The 17505-nt window shown below is 38.8% G+C and overlaps 1 protein-coding gene and 1 long non-coding RNA gene across 20 annotated transcripts in view; both read left to right on the forward strand.

Annotated features, from left to right (window-relative positions):
* dlg2 (discs, large homolog 2 (Drosophila)) overlaps positions 1–17505 on the forward strand; it is a 213284-nt gene that overhangs the window by 2593 nt on the left and 193186 nt on the right. The gene's annotated exons all lie outside the window — the stretch shown is intronic.
* LOC130183067 (uncharacterized) lies at positions 2244–7593 on the forward strand. Of its 3 annotated transcripts, none has more exons than XR_008829772.1 (5): positions 2244–3195; positions 3292–3360; positions 3492–4419; positions 4590–4694; positions 5087–7593. It is a non-coding gene; the product is annotated as an uncharacterized LOC130183067 (long non-coding RNA). The 3 variants fall into 3 exon arrangements; XR_008829773.1 differs by having other exon boundaries at positions 3492–3620; positions 4336–4419; positions 4590–7593; XR_008829771.1 differs by having other exon boundaries at positions 4590–7593.

Raw genomic sequence — 17505 nt, forward strand, 5'->3', positions numbered from 1 at the left:
ATAATTATGACATACTAAATAGAGCAGTGAAGAAATGGGTTTGCTGAGCATGTGTTCATCCCATCCTGGAAATGTCAATGAATCACCTGCTACAGGTTAAACTGTAGTCATCACTGTTAGCAGAGACTTCACTGATAAACCATAATTACACTTAATTACATAAAAGAATTCCTGAATAAGGTTGATTACCTCTGTCTTTCTGTTGTCAGGTTAATTTATGTAGCACCAAATCATAACAGACGTTATCTCAGAGCACTTTTCAAACAGAGCAGCATTCCCTCTCAACATTCCCCCCATGAGCATTCACCCAAATCTGCTCTCTCTTGCTATTTTTAAAGGATCATTTAAATGTCACAAATGTAATTAAATGAATACTGTGCCAGACCTCCAAACTTTAGAACAACCTCAACTGCATCCAGGGTTGCACGATCTTAATCATAGTCAGATTGTCCTAACATCACCCTGTGAAATTTCTGATAGCCGATATGATTGGGGGTCGGGGTTGGGGTGGTTGCAGTACATACCACATGGCTGTTAATGCGAGAAGCGCATTTGTCTCTGCCGGTCAACAAGCGATTACACTCCTCTGCTCTTTCTTAATCACAGGTAAAGCTGATCTTTATAAAAGATTTCCGCATACTTTATGAACAGAGGGAAAGATGAATGAAAGGATCTTTTCTGTCTTTTCATCTTTACTAATTAATCATTTAATTCACTGAGCAGCTCAGAGGCTACCGGCAGCTACCAGACAATTTTAAGGTGGAATGTTTTTATCCATTTCATTTGTTTTTATCAGCTCTCTACATGACATATACTTTAGTGATCGGATCTTCAAGCGCTTAAATGTATGTATCGACTTATTTGAACTGTAGATATTTTATTTCATCACTTGGAGAAAAAAAGTAGCAGAGCATTGTTCTGGTGGCTCCGGCAGCTCTACACCTATGCATATGCAATCATGATTGCAACAGGCACGCACATACTCTTTGTTGTGTGTAGGTGCTGCACTATGATTTAAAGGGGCATTAGACAACTTTTCTTTGTTTCAAACCTTTTATAATCACTTTTTAATGCCAATGAGTGAACAGGCTGTTACACAAGCCAAAAAATTTGACATTCTTCTACTTACTAGGTCGCCTCAATCGGCCATGGTCAGCTATTTTTGTGAAGTGCTTCGAGTCATGCTTTCCCGGAAAAAGTATGTTGGTGTGACGCTTGCGATGTGTGTGCTCGCTCACGAGTGCAAACTCCCATACAGTGGCAACAGAGCGTAGTAGCAATAGCAACGATAGCTCAGAAATTTAGTCCACTAATAAGCGACCGGCACCCTCCACAAAACAGACTCCAACACAGACTCCATGTTAGCCCAAAAAGAGGGGTATATCCACTGTAGCCTGTCTGGCCAAACGGGTATTGGACTGACGTCGGGCGAAAATTAGAGTAAACATCGACAGGGCATTCAAGTCATGGAGGGAACTTCGTTCTGTTTTGAAGCTCCAAAACAACGCCGATGTGGCCTTTTTCCTGTTGGACAGGTAAGATAACATTACAACAAAGCATGTGAAATAGTTGTGTGTGTAATTAATTTGATATTGTAGTTTTCGTCATCTTGTTACCTGAGGTTAGCCAGGTTAGCTTCCTTGCTAACGCGGACGACCTGCAAAGTAACTAACGTAGCAATATAATGTCTTGAGTGCATAACATCAGCTAATTCATCCGGACCCCCGGGGCTGATATGGATAGCTTGTTTGAAAATTACTTTGTCAGCTAATGTTACGAAGCAATCAACACCAGATCAATGCAGCATAGCTATGTTACAGCTAGATGGCTAACCTTTACTTGCTTGCTTGAATGCTTGTTATCGCCACAAACTTACTATCTGAGTGAGCATGTTAGTTGGCTAGTTTTTTTTCCATTGTCCTGCTTACGATCAGATAAACAAATGAGACTGCAAATATGACATCCTTGGCGGAGACAGCTAGCTGTAATTTAGCCACGCTGCATGGATCTCGGGATTACAGAAAGTAACGTTATTCTAAATATGATTATAATTTATTTTCCAGGACTCTAAATATAGTATTTTCTTTCCAGCTACCATAGATAGATAGATAGATAGATAGATAGATAGATAGATAGATAGATAGATAGATAGATAGATAGATAGATACTTTATTTATCCCCTGGGTGAAATTCATGTGTCCATTAGCTAATTTTTGATGATAGGAATAATAATAAAAACAGTTAATAACAAATGAACAATAATAATTAAATAAGTCCACTTCCTTTGGCTGAGGTGTTGTATAATAGCCTGATGGTAGTGGGAACAAAGGATCTCCTGAACCTCTCTGTTCTGCAGCACAGTGAGATCAGACGTTTGCTGCGCCTGTAGCTGCTTCTCTGTTCTGCCAGAATTTTTTGGAGAGGATGGTTGGTATTGTCTAAGATGGCCTCCATCTTATATTGCATACGTCCCTCCACAACAGTCCTCCTGCCAAGCACAGGCCCAGCCTTTTTGACCAGTTTTGACCTTCTTGTCCAGTCTCTTTGTGTTCATGTCTGACATGCTGCTGCCCCAGCAGTCCAGCTTGTCTTTATGAATGGGGAATTAAGACAAATAAGACAGAAACCCCAGCACTGGCAAGTCAGGGCAATACTACATCTACGCCAAGTAAGCATCCAGGTCTTTTTAGTCATCCATCATCAACAATTGGAGGAGAATCTGATGGTTAGTTTGTTTTTCATTTCTAACTTACAGATGACTCAGTGCCAATGTCAACACTACCAATATGTACACACAATAGTGTATGAGGTGATAAAACCCTATCACATGAAATGACTATGCTTTCTCTGCTTATGACATTCCATTCTATAGCTGGGATATGTGTATAAACCTGCTGCACACGCAACAGAGTTATTTGGTGATACTGAAATGCTAGTAGGGATCTCAACAGGGATGACTGGAGTTGGACCACTTGCCTGAGGATCAAGCTTTGGAAGAAACGTGTGTTGTATAATGACTAGACATTACCCCATTATCGCCACAATGAACCCCCATTTGTGATTCTACATTGTGTTATTGTCTTTTTGTATTGTGTGATATGTACTCACAATTGTTTTGTGTTAAGCATCAAGTCCATGGACATTTTGGAGGACTGTAGTGGATGAGGAAAAGGCGAACAGCTTTATGAACAGTGTGTAAGTTGAACACATCTCCTCACCACATGTTGTCATCTAGCATGTCTATTTTACAGTGTGGAAGTGATTTTTTTATTTTTTTTTTGTATGTTGTAGAATTGATTTGGACAATGAACCGGCTTTAGACCCGTCAGATGTTTACTATGTCCCACCTATCCGTGTGCGGTATGTATTGGCAAAATTTGTCCTCTAAATGCTTACAAAATAGAAATATTCACATAGTTCTTGGTTGTTGAACAGTTACATTTGTATTTTACTATGCATGTATGCATTTTCCTACATATTTTCTCAAGCAGTGCTGCTGGTGGATTACAGAAGGTCATGAACATGGCTCAATGGACATAATGTGGTGACAGTGGGTAAGAGACAGACCAACCGAAACAGTGTGACCATGGAGAAGCAATTGCAGATTTCAGCACTGATGAGTGAGTATATATTGAAGAATTTTTTTATTTGCCATTTGTAACAAGTGTAATTACTGGTACGGAGCCAGAACAGTCCCCTGTGGAGCCCCAGTGCTACTCATCACTGTCCCTGAGACACAAGCCTGACGTACTGTGGTCAACTTGTCAGGCATTCCACAATCAACGACGTGAAGCAGGGATCCACCCCCATCCCTTCCAGCTTGTCTTTAAGAATAGGGGGTTGGATGGTGTAAAATGCACTTGAGAAATCAAAGAACATAATCCTCATGTAACCACCTGGCTCATCCAGGTAAGAATGGGCCCAGTGGAGCATGTAAAAGACGGCATCATCCACTCCAGTATGTTCATTGTAGGCAAACTGGGAGGTTTAGTGCATGTTCAACCTGTGGCTTCAGAAGGTGGAGAAGCAGCCGCTCCAGGGTCTTCATGATTTGTGATGTGAGGGCCACCGGTCTGTAGTCATTTATCTCAGCCGGTTGCCCTACTTTAGGTACCAGAACAAGACGTGATGTTTTTCACAGGACCGGGACCCTCCCTGTTTGTAAACTTAAGTTGAAGGTCCTCTGGAGGGGCTCATCCAGCTGGGCTGCACAGTCCTTTAACAGCCTCGGCCACACAAAGTGTAAAATTTATTTTTACATGTACTTACCAAATTTGGTTACAAAGGACTTGAAATATTTGTGTCTTTGTGTATTTCTTTATTCTGGACCCGGAGAAAGGGATGTACAAGGATCGAGGTGTGATCCATTCACTGGACATCTGAAATGCAGCCAAAAATCTGACAAAGAAACTTCATGTGGTAAGAGTGAAAACCATTTGACATAACTTATTTCATTCCACTGAGTAACAGTTTTCCATTTTTTATATTTTTCAACATGTTACCACAAGTTTTTTGGTCTTATGAAAATTACATTTTGATGGTAATAGTAGAAGTTTTTTTTTTTTCCCCTTTTCCTTTTTTGTTTACAGGCTGGGGTGATATCTGGTCAGTCTGCCATACTGGTCTGGATGAGGTACATTGTTAACCATTTTTGTTTTTGCCGCCAGAAGGCGGACAATCGAGAGGAGTTCATGGTGAGTATAATGGGATTTCACAAGACAATACAACCACCACAAGGACAGACAAATACTTTGAAATGAAGTGTGGCTCAGCTGTCATCAGTTCATCTTGTATTGATTCACTGCATTCAGGGCAGGGAGCTCTTGCATTACATTCATTTAGCTTACGCTTTTATCCAAAGCAACTTTTACAGTAAGGGTCTTGACATTCTGCATGCTAAGTGTCATACGATTCTTTCTTTGCATTATGTACAGTACATCAAATTACCACTGAAGTAAATCCTCACCCACTGAAATGTGTACTACTACAGCAATTGCTAGCTAAGCTAGCTACTGCTCTTGGTGGTGGATGAGCATGTATGTCACACAGCATTATTACTTCTACTGAAAATGCCATTTTATTTTAGGGTATGTGGCAAGGGGTGCTTTACCATGTCACAGGCATGCATGAATGGGACCTTGGCAGATGTCAACATCCAGCCTGGGATGTGGCGAGCCGTGAGAGAGACCACATTTGATATCTATATGTCAACCAGAAAGTTTCGTAGGTCATACGTATGAAAACATATTTTATTTTTTGTATGCCTGAAGAATTATGAGGAGAGTTCAACAAGTTCACTAGAGAATGATGCCACCACTGATATGGGAATGCCACACAGTAAATTGTCACTGCCAACTAATGTTAAACTTGTTGTCTTTCAGAGAGTGTACAGCAAGAAGTCCAAACGTTAGTGTCCACATAGTAAAAGCTGCCAGGGTGTGTGTGTGTGTGTGTGTGTGTGTGTGTGTCTCTCTCTCTCTCTCTCTCTCTCTCTCTCTCTCTCTCTCTCTCTCTCTCTCTCTCTCTCTCTCTCTCTCTCTCTCTCTCTCTCTCTCTCTCTCTCTCTCTCTCTCTCTCTCTAGCACATGACTGCATAACAGACAATGGGAGCAAGAAAAATTCCTCAGAACATGGCTTAGACAGTCCTTTATTATAAATATTTATTGATGGACTTGTAAAACATTAAATATACAGTATATACAGACATTGTAAAACTTGTAAAAAGATATGACATTGAAAAAAATGTGAATTTTAGTTTAAAATTTTTTAAATGAAAGTTTTTAAAATAAAGCTGCTTGTATAAAAAAATGAAAAGGTCGTTTTTCTTTATAGTTAATGAACTCACGCCGGAACACAACACATTTTCACACATGCTTTTTTTTTCTTTCACAACAAACTTTTTTACTTTGTCCTTGTCCTCCACCCTCTAGCATCAGTGTCTCTGCTTTCATCTAGTAGAGCTGCTGCATAGCCTTTAGAAAGGGAAACCTGAAAGGAAAACAGTGACAGTGTAGAAAATGGCATGTTTTATTGTGATACATTCCCTATTTTATGTATGCTGATTGACAGTAACAGTAAAATAAACAAGTGTATGTATAGGTTACAACAAAGTAAACCACTAGAAACTAGACAGTTACAAGATGTTTTTTTTCAGAACACATAACTCTGTCATTACCTGCACAGGTTGTAAAGCCACCTGAGACCAATTGATTTGTGAATTTGAGCTATATGAATAACATTTTATTGATTTGCTGTTATAATTGATGTCAGTTTAGGACTGTCGTTGTCTCTACAAACTCCAAGACCAATTCAATACAGTTAGTTGAAAGTAAGTCTGTATTTTGCTGAAACATTAGCGCATCTATTCAGCTAAATGAGAGTTGCAATTGAAACTCGTGTCAATAGTGAAGTGTGGCAACGCTATAATAGGGCTATAATATTCCATGCAATCTCGTGCAGTGTTGCTGTTTTGGTCGATGCGTGCTCATGCCCAAGGATTGCGAGCACAACCATGAGAGCGAGCAACAGAAGGCTGACTGCACTGTCACTTCACTGCCACAAATGTCACTAAAAACAACCAATTTTGGGATCTTATCTAATGCCCCTTTAATAGTGAAGGAGATCAACAGACAGACAGAATACGTAATTTAGTTTGGTTTCTTATCCTGCTGTTTTTATGGTTGTTAATAGAACGTTTGGACAGTCAATGAGGAGAGAGGCGAACAAAACGGAACACACTTGTTTCTTTTTTTCAAAGGGTAACGTAAAGTGCTCTCTCTCGTCAGTCTGACTAACAGGATGATAACTGATTTGTCTTTGGTCATTTTGATTCACTGATGCCTAAAAAAGTCCTAACATGCCCCTGTATATTTGTCTGTGATAGAAATACTTAAAACTCTTAGTACACATCAACATCTGCCACTTTGCAGAAGAAAAAAATACAGTACTACACATTTTTTTATAAATAATGCATACATACAGTACTGTGCAAAGGTTTTAGGCAGGTGTGAAAAAATGCTGTAAACTAAGAATGCTTTCAAAAATGGAAGTGTTAATAGTTTATGTTCATCAATTAACAAAATGCAGTTAATGAACAGAAGAGAAATCTAAATCAAATCAACATTTGGTGTGACCACCTTTTCCCTTCAAAACAGCATCAATTTTTCTAGGTACACTTGCTCACAGTTTTTGAAGGAACTCGGCTGGTAGGTTGTTCCAAACATCTTGGAGAACTAACCACAGATCTTCTGTGCATTCTTAGTTTACAGCATTTTTTCACACCTGCCTAAAGCTTGCACAGTATTGTATATCTGAGTTTTTATTCAACATAGAACATATGAATCATACAACTTGGAGGAGATGCTTATATAATTACTCTTATTTTAATACATTTTTTTACATACCTGTTCCAAACCTTATGAGATGTATTTTTTCTTCATTGTTCATAACAGAATTCCTTATACATTAACATAAGAAGCACATTATTCAGTACCATACCAATCCTACCGTCCCTAAATTAACATTCCTATCACTAGCATTTAAAGCTTAAGCCTATATGATAGCACGAAATAAAACAAACAAGTGCAGTGTTTCCTCTAGGATTTTTTTCAGCAGTGGGGGGGGGGTGCTGTGAAGGTGGAGAGATGTGGCGGTGGTGCATTTGCAGCTTGAGAGACTTATCATTTTTTTGCTTTTTTTCTCAATACATAAATCAAATCTCTATCTGTCATATTATTGGATAATATACCCAGTATGAAAAGTGTTGGTGCTAAACTACAATTAATCTCTTTTTGAGCACTCTTCCAGAACTCCATTACCTTTTGGCAATCCCAAAAAATATGTGTGAAGTCCCCCACCAGTCCACAGCCCCTCCAACAAAGTTCTGATATATTGCTGTATGTGGACATGATAAAAGGGGTTTTAAAATGCCTCATTTTCACCTTCAAACTCGATCTGGCTGTTGGTTAGCTTATGTCCTGCTTTGAATGTTCATCCCATTATTCATCTGTTATTATATTTGCTTCCAGCTCCCATTTTTCTTTGACATCCAAACTATTATCATTAGTCATGTTGTAGTGCTTTATACATTTTTGACAAAACACCTTTTTTTGTCTCGTCCTCTGTAAATGAAATTTACAGTTCCTCCAGTTTGGTTGGTTATTTACAAATCCTTTCCCATTCCTAATGTTTCTGAGGTAGTGTCTGTTTAAGTTGTTCAAATGATTTCATGATTTGCCCATCAAACACCTGTGCGATATACTGTATATTAACCCGTTGTTTGCCCATTTGTTAAATCCTGCCTAAAGGCTCTGATTATCTTCTTCTGTGGGAGTTCAGAATTGTCATTTTCAAAAACTAAACCAATCACAGGGAGTTGGAGTTTGACCCAGAGTCACACTTCATATTTCTAATATATGGTGAATTCTTTTTGTTTTTTGTGCCAAAGAAGGGTTTCCGAATCCTTTATATGGACTTTTTTTGATCTGACTACTCTTAAGCACATCATTCAGTCAAATACATTCATGTGTTAAAGTGGCTAAAGGTCTCATTTGAAAACATTTGTGCTAGACTGCTAGAGCTGTAATCATTGACACACACTTGTTTACAGAAGGTATATGTAGATGTATCTGTTGCGACACAGCCGCATTGTCAAAAAACAGTAATATTCCAACAGTTGGGGTGCCAAAAGAAATACTGTAAAAGAAAATAATTGATTTGCCTTTTAAAAAATGTCAAAACACTGTTGTAGAGATGATAATTGGGCTTTAAAGTGCAACACTACATGTAACTTTACATAAAAATCTTGTATATTTAATAGAGGTCCGAACAGTGTTATGAAATTATGTCATATGCAAACCTGGATTTGCTCTTGTTTTCCAATAGGATGTTGAACATGCTGGACAAAAATGAGACTACTGTTAAGGTTAAACATCAGCACTTTTCTGCATCAAGTGAAACGTTACACCAAAGCTACTGCACACTCCACCATCCAGCGTTTTTCACTAAAGTGGCGTTGTCTGTTGTACACATTCACCATTGCTGTCTGTCTAATAGTAGTTGCATGGATCTGTATCACTGAGGCATACTCCTGTCACTTCATCATTGGTGAGTTGGAGGCTGACTAACCACTCAGCCACGACCACGTGATGGGTGACACACTGCAGCAAATTGCAGATAAGATACTTGGCAGGAGTGAGACAGTGGGGCAGTCTAGCAGTGTCTGTCTGTGTAACCCAAGATACAGATTGTATGATTGTTTCAGTTAGCAAGGCTGTTCTCTGCTGGTTCTCTGCTATGACAGGAGCTGATCAAGAGGTAACGGATGTCACATAATGACAGAAATATACTACTGCTTCAGAATCCTGTGAAACATCATGGAGTTGCAACTACACGACTTTGCAGAGGTGCAGTCCTGCTGTGGACTGTTTGCTGAGCTCAGAGCAGGCTCACCGTGGCTCAGGAGATAGAGCCGGTTGTGCATTAATCAGAAGAATGAGTCCAGTCTGCATGTCTAAGTGTCATTGAGCAAGATACTGAACCCTAAACAGCCTCTGAGTGGTGTGTGTGTGTGTCTGTGTCTGTTTCTGTGTGTCTGTCTGTGTACTGTATGAGTTATCTGTGAATGTGAATGGGTGAATATGGCTTTTACTAATAATAAGAATCTAATAAGATTGTAAACTGTGGCCATAAAGGGATGCAATACTTAGATAAGCTGTGGTGTTCAGACCATGATTGATTTATATTAAAAGTGTAAAAATATTCCCCACACCTTTACACCACCACCAGTCTGGAATGTTGACACAAGGCCAGTTTGGTCCATGGATTCGTGCTGTTGATGCCAGGTTCTGATCAGCAGAAATCCAGATGAATCAGACCAGGCTACTTTTTACCAGTCTTCACCTGTCTAGTGTTGGTGAGCCTGTGTCCACTGCAGCCTCAGGTTTCTGTTCTTGGCTGGCAGGAGAGGAATCTGATGTGGTCTTCTGCTGTTGTAGTCCATCCACCTCAAGTTTGGATGTGTTGTTCACTTTGAAGCTTTTCTGCTCAACACAGTTGTAAAGAGTGGTTATCTGAGCTACTGTAGCCTTTCTGTCTGCTCCAACCAGTCCATCCATTCTCCTCTGACCTCTCTCATCAACAAGGAGTTTCCCTCCACAGAGCTGCTGCTTACTAGATGTTTTTTTTGTTTTGCACACCATTCTGAGTAGGGCTGGGTATTGCCACTGATTTCCTGAATTGATTCAAGTCCATTTCACAAGGTCTCTGTGCGTGGTTGTTGCAGATTGCTTCAAAAGGTTATGTAACCACTGTTCCGATGGTTGCAAGTTTACATTCATTTACTTGTGTCGAGCGCATGAAGCATGGAATTGGAAATATCCATTCAGAGAAAAAGTTGCAGTACAGGCACAGGTCCAGCAAAGCTAATAGGCAAGGCTATGAAAACGTAGTTAACCTAGCCTTCATTTCCAGCAGTACTGGGAAAGCAGCACAAGCTGTCCAAGTTTAACATACTGACTTTGTCATATTTCTGTGTAAACGAAGTGACAACCCACCGTGATGTCACCATTCGTTTGTTAACAAGCGTTTTGAAGCTAGGAGTTTGCATTTTGGCTGTCGCCATCTTGGTTTTTTGAAACCACAAGAAACCATAATTGGTTGAGAGGGTGGAGCTGAGGAGGAGCAACGGGTGGCTCTGACCCCCGAGAACCGAGGACACTATGCACACCTACCCACACCGGCTACCTGAACGCAACAGGCTCCTGGATACGCGGTACGAAGTCGCTGCTAACACAGTCAGCATTCATAATTCGAGGTAAACTTTATAGCTTACTGTTAAAATAATCTCAGTAGCTAATTGCATACATGTCCACATTTGGTAAATATCACATATATGAGGAGAAAGTTTGTAATGTTATTGTAGCTGAAGCTACTGTGTGTAAGCTAACTGTCTGGTGTAACAACTTTTATTAAACCGTAGACCAAGGGTAAAACATGTTATTATGTGTTTTAAAATTTGTACTGCAAATCTAAGGTTACGTTACTGAACTTAGTGTAAACAAAAATAACTTTATTGTAGTTAACTGTCATGTCAAGACCTGCTGTTCAAGAGCAGATCAGCTGACATATGTGTCGTGTTTGTTAATATTAAGTTTAGTTCAGTGTCTGTCGGCTAGTTTTGCAGCTCTAGTTCATTTCATTATTGATGATGGGTCAAAACATCTATTTGAATGGAGTGCAGTGTATGAATGCGTTCATATTTTTTGTGAATGCTGAACTGAACAAATTAGTTTACAAATGCCGCTCACGTTTTACAACAGTTTTAAGGCACGCCGCATGACATCATCATAGACGTGGCCTGGCATGGCTGGTGCTAGTGGTACAGACGGTATTAAATGTAACTCATGTCTGTGATTCTTTAGTATACAATAATTCATTTAGTTTGGGAGTGGCAATGATTTTGGGCTGGTGATAAATGGGTAGAAGGACGTTCTATTGAAAAACAATAGTGGCCTATTTATTATAAAAAACAAATACAATTTTTTAAAATGAACTATGAACGTGAGCTAACTAATTTTAATCTGTATGAATTGAACTTTGAACTAGTTCTTTCTAAGTGTGAACTGGCACATAACTGTTGGAATGATTTTGTCTCTTTCAGAATAAAGAACATCACTGAGAGCTGAGAACTATCATGACATGCATCTGCACAATGACACCAAAGTGAGTATTGGTTTCTATTCTATTGTTATTTAATTTAAAACAGAATAGCAGAATGTTTTTTACAACTAAGCTGAGGGAATAATGTATTTTCAGATAAGTGTGAGATCATTTAATCAGCGCTGTTTCTTTTGTCTTTTTGTCTATAGTCTACAATATGATACAATTCGCTCTATTATAATGTTTTTTTCCATCCAGCTAAGGTCTGGAGCTTTGGGGACACCTACAACCTCTTCCAGCAGTGATGGAGGACCTGCACCACCTCCACCTGCATGCTGCTGTTCCAAAAGCATCACTTATTTAGAGGGAGACTGTTACTGAATCAAATAAATTGTGATGATGATGTTGATGATTATACTATTCTATATATAAAAATTCTATATCACTGTTGATTCAAATACCTTTTTTTTTTTATTATGCAAGCTTAACAATTGACAGTGAAGTACAGCTTTAACTTTTGTATTTTTTGGTTTTTGATTTTAAATAGTTGATTGTAAATTGCACACTACAGTATTTAATTCATCCATTTATTATATTCTTTTATACAGGTTTCCAGTGTTGTAAATTGTTCAAATGAATGCAGTTTACAGTGTCCAATAAAGTTATGTATGAAGATCTTGCTTTAACTTTTTTGATAGCTTTTATAGAACACATCTGCTTTGAATCTTCACAGTAGTAACGTGTACAGCATGTGTGAAATATGCTTAAAATAAAATGTACCAACCGTAAAAAAATTGAATCACAGACTTCTCAGAGTGTCTTTTAGAACAACTGAACGTTGAACAAGAAATGTTCAGGCAACAACATGTTAGAGCTAACTTTGGTGAACTGAAAACAATGAAAAGTCAAATGTCCACCACATTGACACACCTCTATCCAGATTAATAGGCAGGTCACTGTGTGTGTCAATCACGTGTTAGCCACGCCCTAAAACCACTCTGCTTCATCATCTATTTTCTTTTAAATGGGACCATAATTAGGGTAATTTTCCCATTGACTTCAATACAATCTGACTTCTTTTTGCAACCAGTGGAGTCGCCCCCTGATGGTTATTCAATAGAATGCAGGTTTAAGGCACTTCTGCATAGGCTTCATTTCCCAGACCTGGAGTCGACGTCCATCCAAAAGAATGATGAATAAAGGCACTTTTTCATTTTCAATACCTAACGATTTAATTCACTGTGCAGCTCAGAGGCTACCAGCAGCTACCAGCAACTTTTAAGGTGGAATGTTTTCTTATGTCATTTAAAGGTGCAATGTGTAACATCTGGCCAAATCTGCCCAGAACTTTAGTTTAGTGATAGGCTGATTGGATAATTACATGAAAAAGCAGGTGCACATGTAGTGTTAACGCCATAAATTAGAATTTGCTCTCGTTGAAAGGGGGCACCAGTCCTCGGGTAGGACAACACTGAATTACTTAATTGATAAATTTATCAATCTCATATCAGAAGCCATGACTTCTCGATTCAATGGATCTCCAGTCTGTACGTCAAAAGAACACAACAGGACAATAACTGGTGTAAATAAAGAAGTTTATTAACTAAACTATTATCTACAGAGTAAATGCAAGGTATAATAATCATAAAGATGAAAATAATAATGAAATGAGCAGTGTGATGAGTTGGCAATGGTGGGAGAGAATATGTAATGGCTATACACTATGGCTATACAGCTAATGATACTACGTCTACAAATAATTAAATATTACTTATTTCGACATCAACCCAGTCATGAGCAGAGTGTTAAGACCGACCTACTGTGAGTTGCGCTGTAGCTGGAGACCCTTGGCTGGAACCCAGGTGGCCATGGTTGCCGTGGTAACCCTGGAGACGCGGGATGTAGGTGGATTCTCCTGGAGGCCGTGTCCCTTTATCATGGGGGTGGATTCTGCCGGTGTCTCAATGGTTCAGCTCTGGTGGAGTTTGCCAGGAGACTTTCTGTCTCGGGCACTCTTGATTTTTGGTATGCTTCTCTGCAGGCGGTCGTGGGCAGATGTGTTATCTGCCGGTATCTCTTGCGGGTTGATGTGAAATAACTCTGAGGCACTTCACTTTGGCTTGATAACTTTAGAGGAGACTGGTGTTGAACAAATGACTCTAATCAGTCAAAAATCCTCAAAAAGGAAAACTTGATAATAATTAAAAGTTGCAAAATTACTCTGAGGCACTTCTTTTGTTTTGGTTCAGTTGGTCTTGACTTGGTATATGAAAATAAAAGATTGCGCATGTAAAAAAATAATGTTATTTGGAGCATGGGGCAAATAAAGAATAAACGACGCAAATGAAACGATAAAGTGCAAAAATGACTAAGAGCCATGAGTTTGTGGCTAGCAGCTTAGAGCTAAGAGTTTGCATAGCTACAGAGCCGGGACTTTGAGCTTTTTTTTTGAGCAGATGACTAGAGCCATGTGTGAATTGATCAAGACTATTTTATCCCCTTGGGGGTGGCATACGTTTCAGGGGTGTCACACGTCTTCTCCTGTGTTTCAACTTGGAGAAAAGAGTAATTTTCCACAGAACTTTTGAATAGTTTAATTCTACATCTTACCTATAAACTCGCACATCCGTCTTCCACCATGACCATAAAACATTAAATGAAATAAAATATAAACCTAATGGTACTAATAATGACAGACAGGACTAATACCAGTGTTGATTTCATATTACATCCTTCAAACCTGGAATTAATCATGATACAAGTGGTGAACTGATCAAACAATATAAACATTTCCTAATGCTAATAGTCTCTAAATGTGGATTACACAGCAGTTGTAACTGTAATAATAATAATATGGACATTCTGGATGTCATGTAGTGTGTGTTACCATGTGTGAAGGATGCTGACAGTAGGTCACATGAAGGACATTGTCTTAAAATCTACATGTTACATTTCAAACATTCTATTGGATAGAAGTTTGGGGTTAAACTATTGCATAGGAACATCTCATGAGTTACAGAACAGCTAGATATTTAATTTTACATTCTTCCTCAGATCTGTGTCTGTGAAGAGAGTTCTGCTGGTCACTACCCAGGATTGGATTGTGGGTTGTAGTTTATGACTCTTATCTAGAGAGGGACAGAGGAAGGGAGGTTGGTGTTTGTGTTCATGCATGACACAGAGAGGACAGGAATCACACCTTAGTGATAATCAGACCTTTTGGTGTTACTGGTCCTATATAAGAAACAATCAAATACCATTAGACAGAGTTTTATTGTTACAAACTGGAGATTTGGCCTATGTTCTCCAGATGTATGGTGTCCATTTATTGATCCTCTGGAGCTGACCCTTTGACCCTTGGTCTGGTTCTGTGTCTCACTGGCATGCTACAAGCATGGTCTGTTTGTGAGAGACCTTTGTCTCTGTTTCCTATCAATTTGATAGTTTGATGTTGGGAAGAGTAACAAAGAGTCAATTGTGGGTCCGTAACTCTGCATGTCCTTACAATGAACTTCTTTAATGGCTTGTGACTGATGCCAGGTATGAACACTACAAACAGGTGTTCCTGATACAGGGCTTGGTGAGTTTGGCATACTGTGCTAAAGTTTTAACCACTGAAAGTAAAAGTGAGGGATATTCCAAAAATAATATCATATAGTTTTTATTCATCACTGAACCTCATAAAAATACAGCAAACATAAAGCAAGATAAATCACCAATATTTTTTTTTTCCAACCTTTGCCTTTCAAACAGCACCACTGCTTGGTACACCTGCACACAGTTTCTCAGGTACTTGGTTTGCGTCTTTCCATGGCATTTGATAATAAGAAAATATAAAATACCTCAAGACTTATCTGTTATCCTGCTCTGTAGTGCAAAAAACCTTGTCTTCCACTCTAGTTAAATGCTGAATGACTTGTTATCAGACAATAAACTGTCTTTGGATTTTTTCTTGTTAGGCCATGTAGCACTTTTAGCACAAACTCCATTAGGACTAGTTTTTCATGTAATGTGTGGATTACAGTGTAATGTCTAATCTTTCGCTACATTTGAATGCTTACATAATATCCTGCAACAGATGTTCTCCAGGAACACACTTATATCTTGCATAAATGCTCTGCATAAAAACTTACTTCCATTGACTGCAAGCTGTCATTACAAAGTAATATTGATCATTGTTCATCATTGACCAATATAGAGTGAGCCACTTCGTTAACTAATGTCATTCATTTATTAGACCACTAGTAGCTTTATTAGTGTGTGTAAAGAGTTGTTATTGATACTTGTTACTGCTCACTCAACAAAGACAGACCATAAATATCTTACCATTTCTGTTGGCAGTGAATAGGGACAATAGGTCTGTGGAATGCACTCAAACACAGTTACAACTCTGCAATGGAATAAATACCTCCTGAAATAGATGTAATCATCTTACAAAGCATTAGGTGCTGTCTAATCTGGTCAGTGCCCCAGCTAAACCCCATCACTGTAGAGTGGATCTATGTGTGGATTAACCCATTCATCATCCCACTACTCCTCATTCACTCATCAACACAGTTGAAGAACTTACTGATCTGCTTCCACTGCAAGCTTCATACTTCCTTCGATGCAGAAGGCTCCAGCAAAAAAAGGGACATCATCCAGCAAAACACAACCTGCCACAACCTTTGATGAGACACAATTCAAAAACAATGCATCTGCAAAGGCATTAATGTCAAATATGTGTAAGTGCACCTTCGCGATGGATTACTTTGTAAAATGAATGCTGTATTTCTACCTTTAACCAGCCTATCAGCAAAATCCGGTGTCACGGTATTGACTACTGTGCAGTGTTTTGGCATGTGATAAACCTTCTCATGGATGTATTACTTAAACTCGACTTCCTGGATCATATTTCAATTTACAGAGTGAAGGTATGACCTTACAAAATTATATAGAGACACCCAACAATTGCACTATGAGCAGCACAATCTCCCTTTTGCCAGGAACAAATATCAACAGAACCAGAGAGAGGGGCAGAGAGAAAGAGGGAGAAGAGAGAGACCAGGAACAGCTGTATATACTGTTGGTTGTTGATTGTTATAGTGGAAGTAACAACAGTAATACCCGTGACAATGATGTCATCAATAACAATAATAATAATACTACTACTAATAATAATAATGATAACTAGAATATTCCTGGAGAAATTTTGAATGTGCCTGCTGCTTCGTGCGAGTACTTCACTCCTCTCGTTTCAATCTGTACAAAGGACGTTACTTTCAGTTTCATTCATGTCATAGAGACTTATCCTGACACTACCTCAGTCACTGCAGTTGTCCCTCAAAAAGCCTTTTGAAGCTATCACGACTGGCCAAAATAACCACACACTCATGGTTTCAAAACCAAATTTGTCCCCACAACCATAGCAAGACATGTATACACACATGTAGATGCCCTAACAGAAGTTGATGCAAAAAGCTGTACCACTACATCCCCATATAGATGATAGCTTCTAAGATCGAACTTTTATGACCAACCTTACCTCTTTGAGACTCTTATTTTGAAAGCGTCTGTGATTCTGTGTTTGGCAGTATAAATTGCATAAGGTTTTGTACAACCCCAATTCCAAAGAAGTTGGGACATTGTGTAAAATATAAATAAAAACAGAATACAGTGATTTGCAAATCCTTTTTGACCTACATTCAATTGAATACACTACAAAGACAAGATATTTAAAGTTCAAACTGAAAAAGCTGTAAAGCTGTGTTTAGGAAATGTTAGCTGTGACCATTCTGTATGCAACCTGATTTGCTTTTGTAGATTTTACAGTATATTTTAGGAAATTGGAAATTTGATTTTTTTTTT

This window comes from Seriola aureovittata, chromosome 15 (genome assembly GCF_021018895.1).
Source record: "Seriola aureovittata isolate HTS-2021-v1 ecotype China chromosome 15, ASM2101889v1, whole genome shotgun sequence".
Lineage (NCBI taxonomy): Eukaryota > Metazoa > Chordata > Actinopteri > Carangiformes > Carangidae > Seriola > Seriola aureovittata.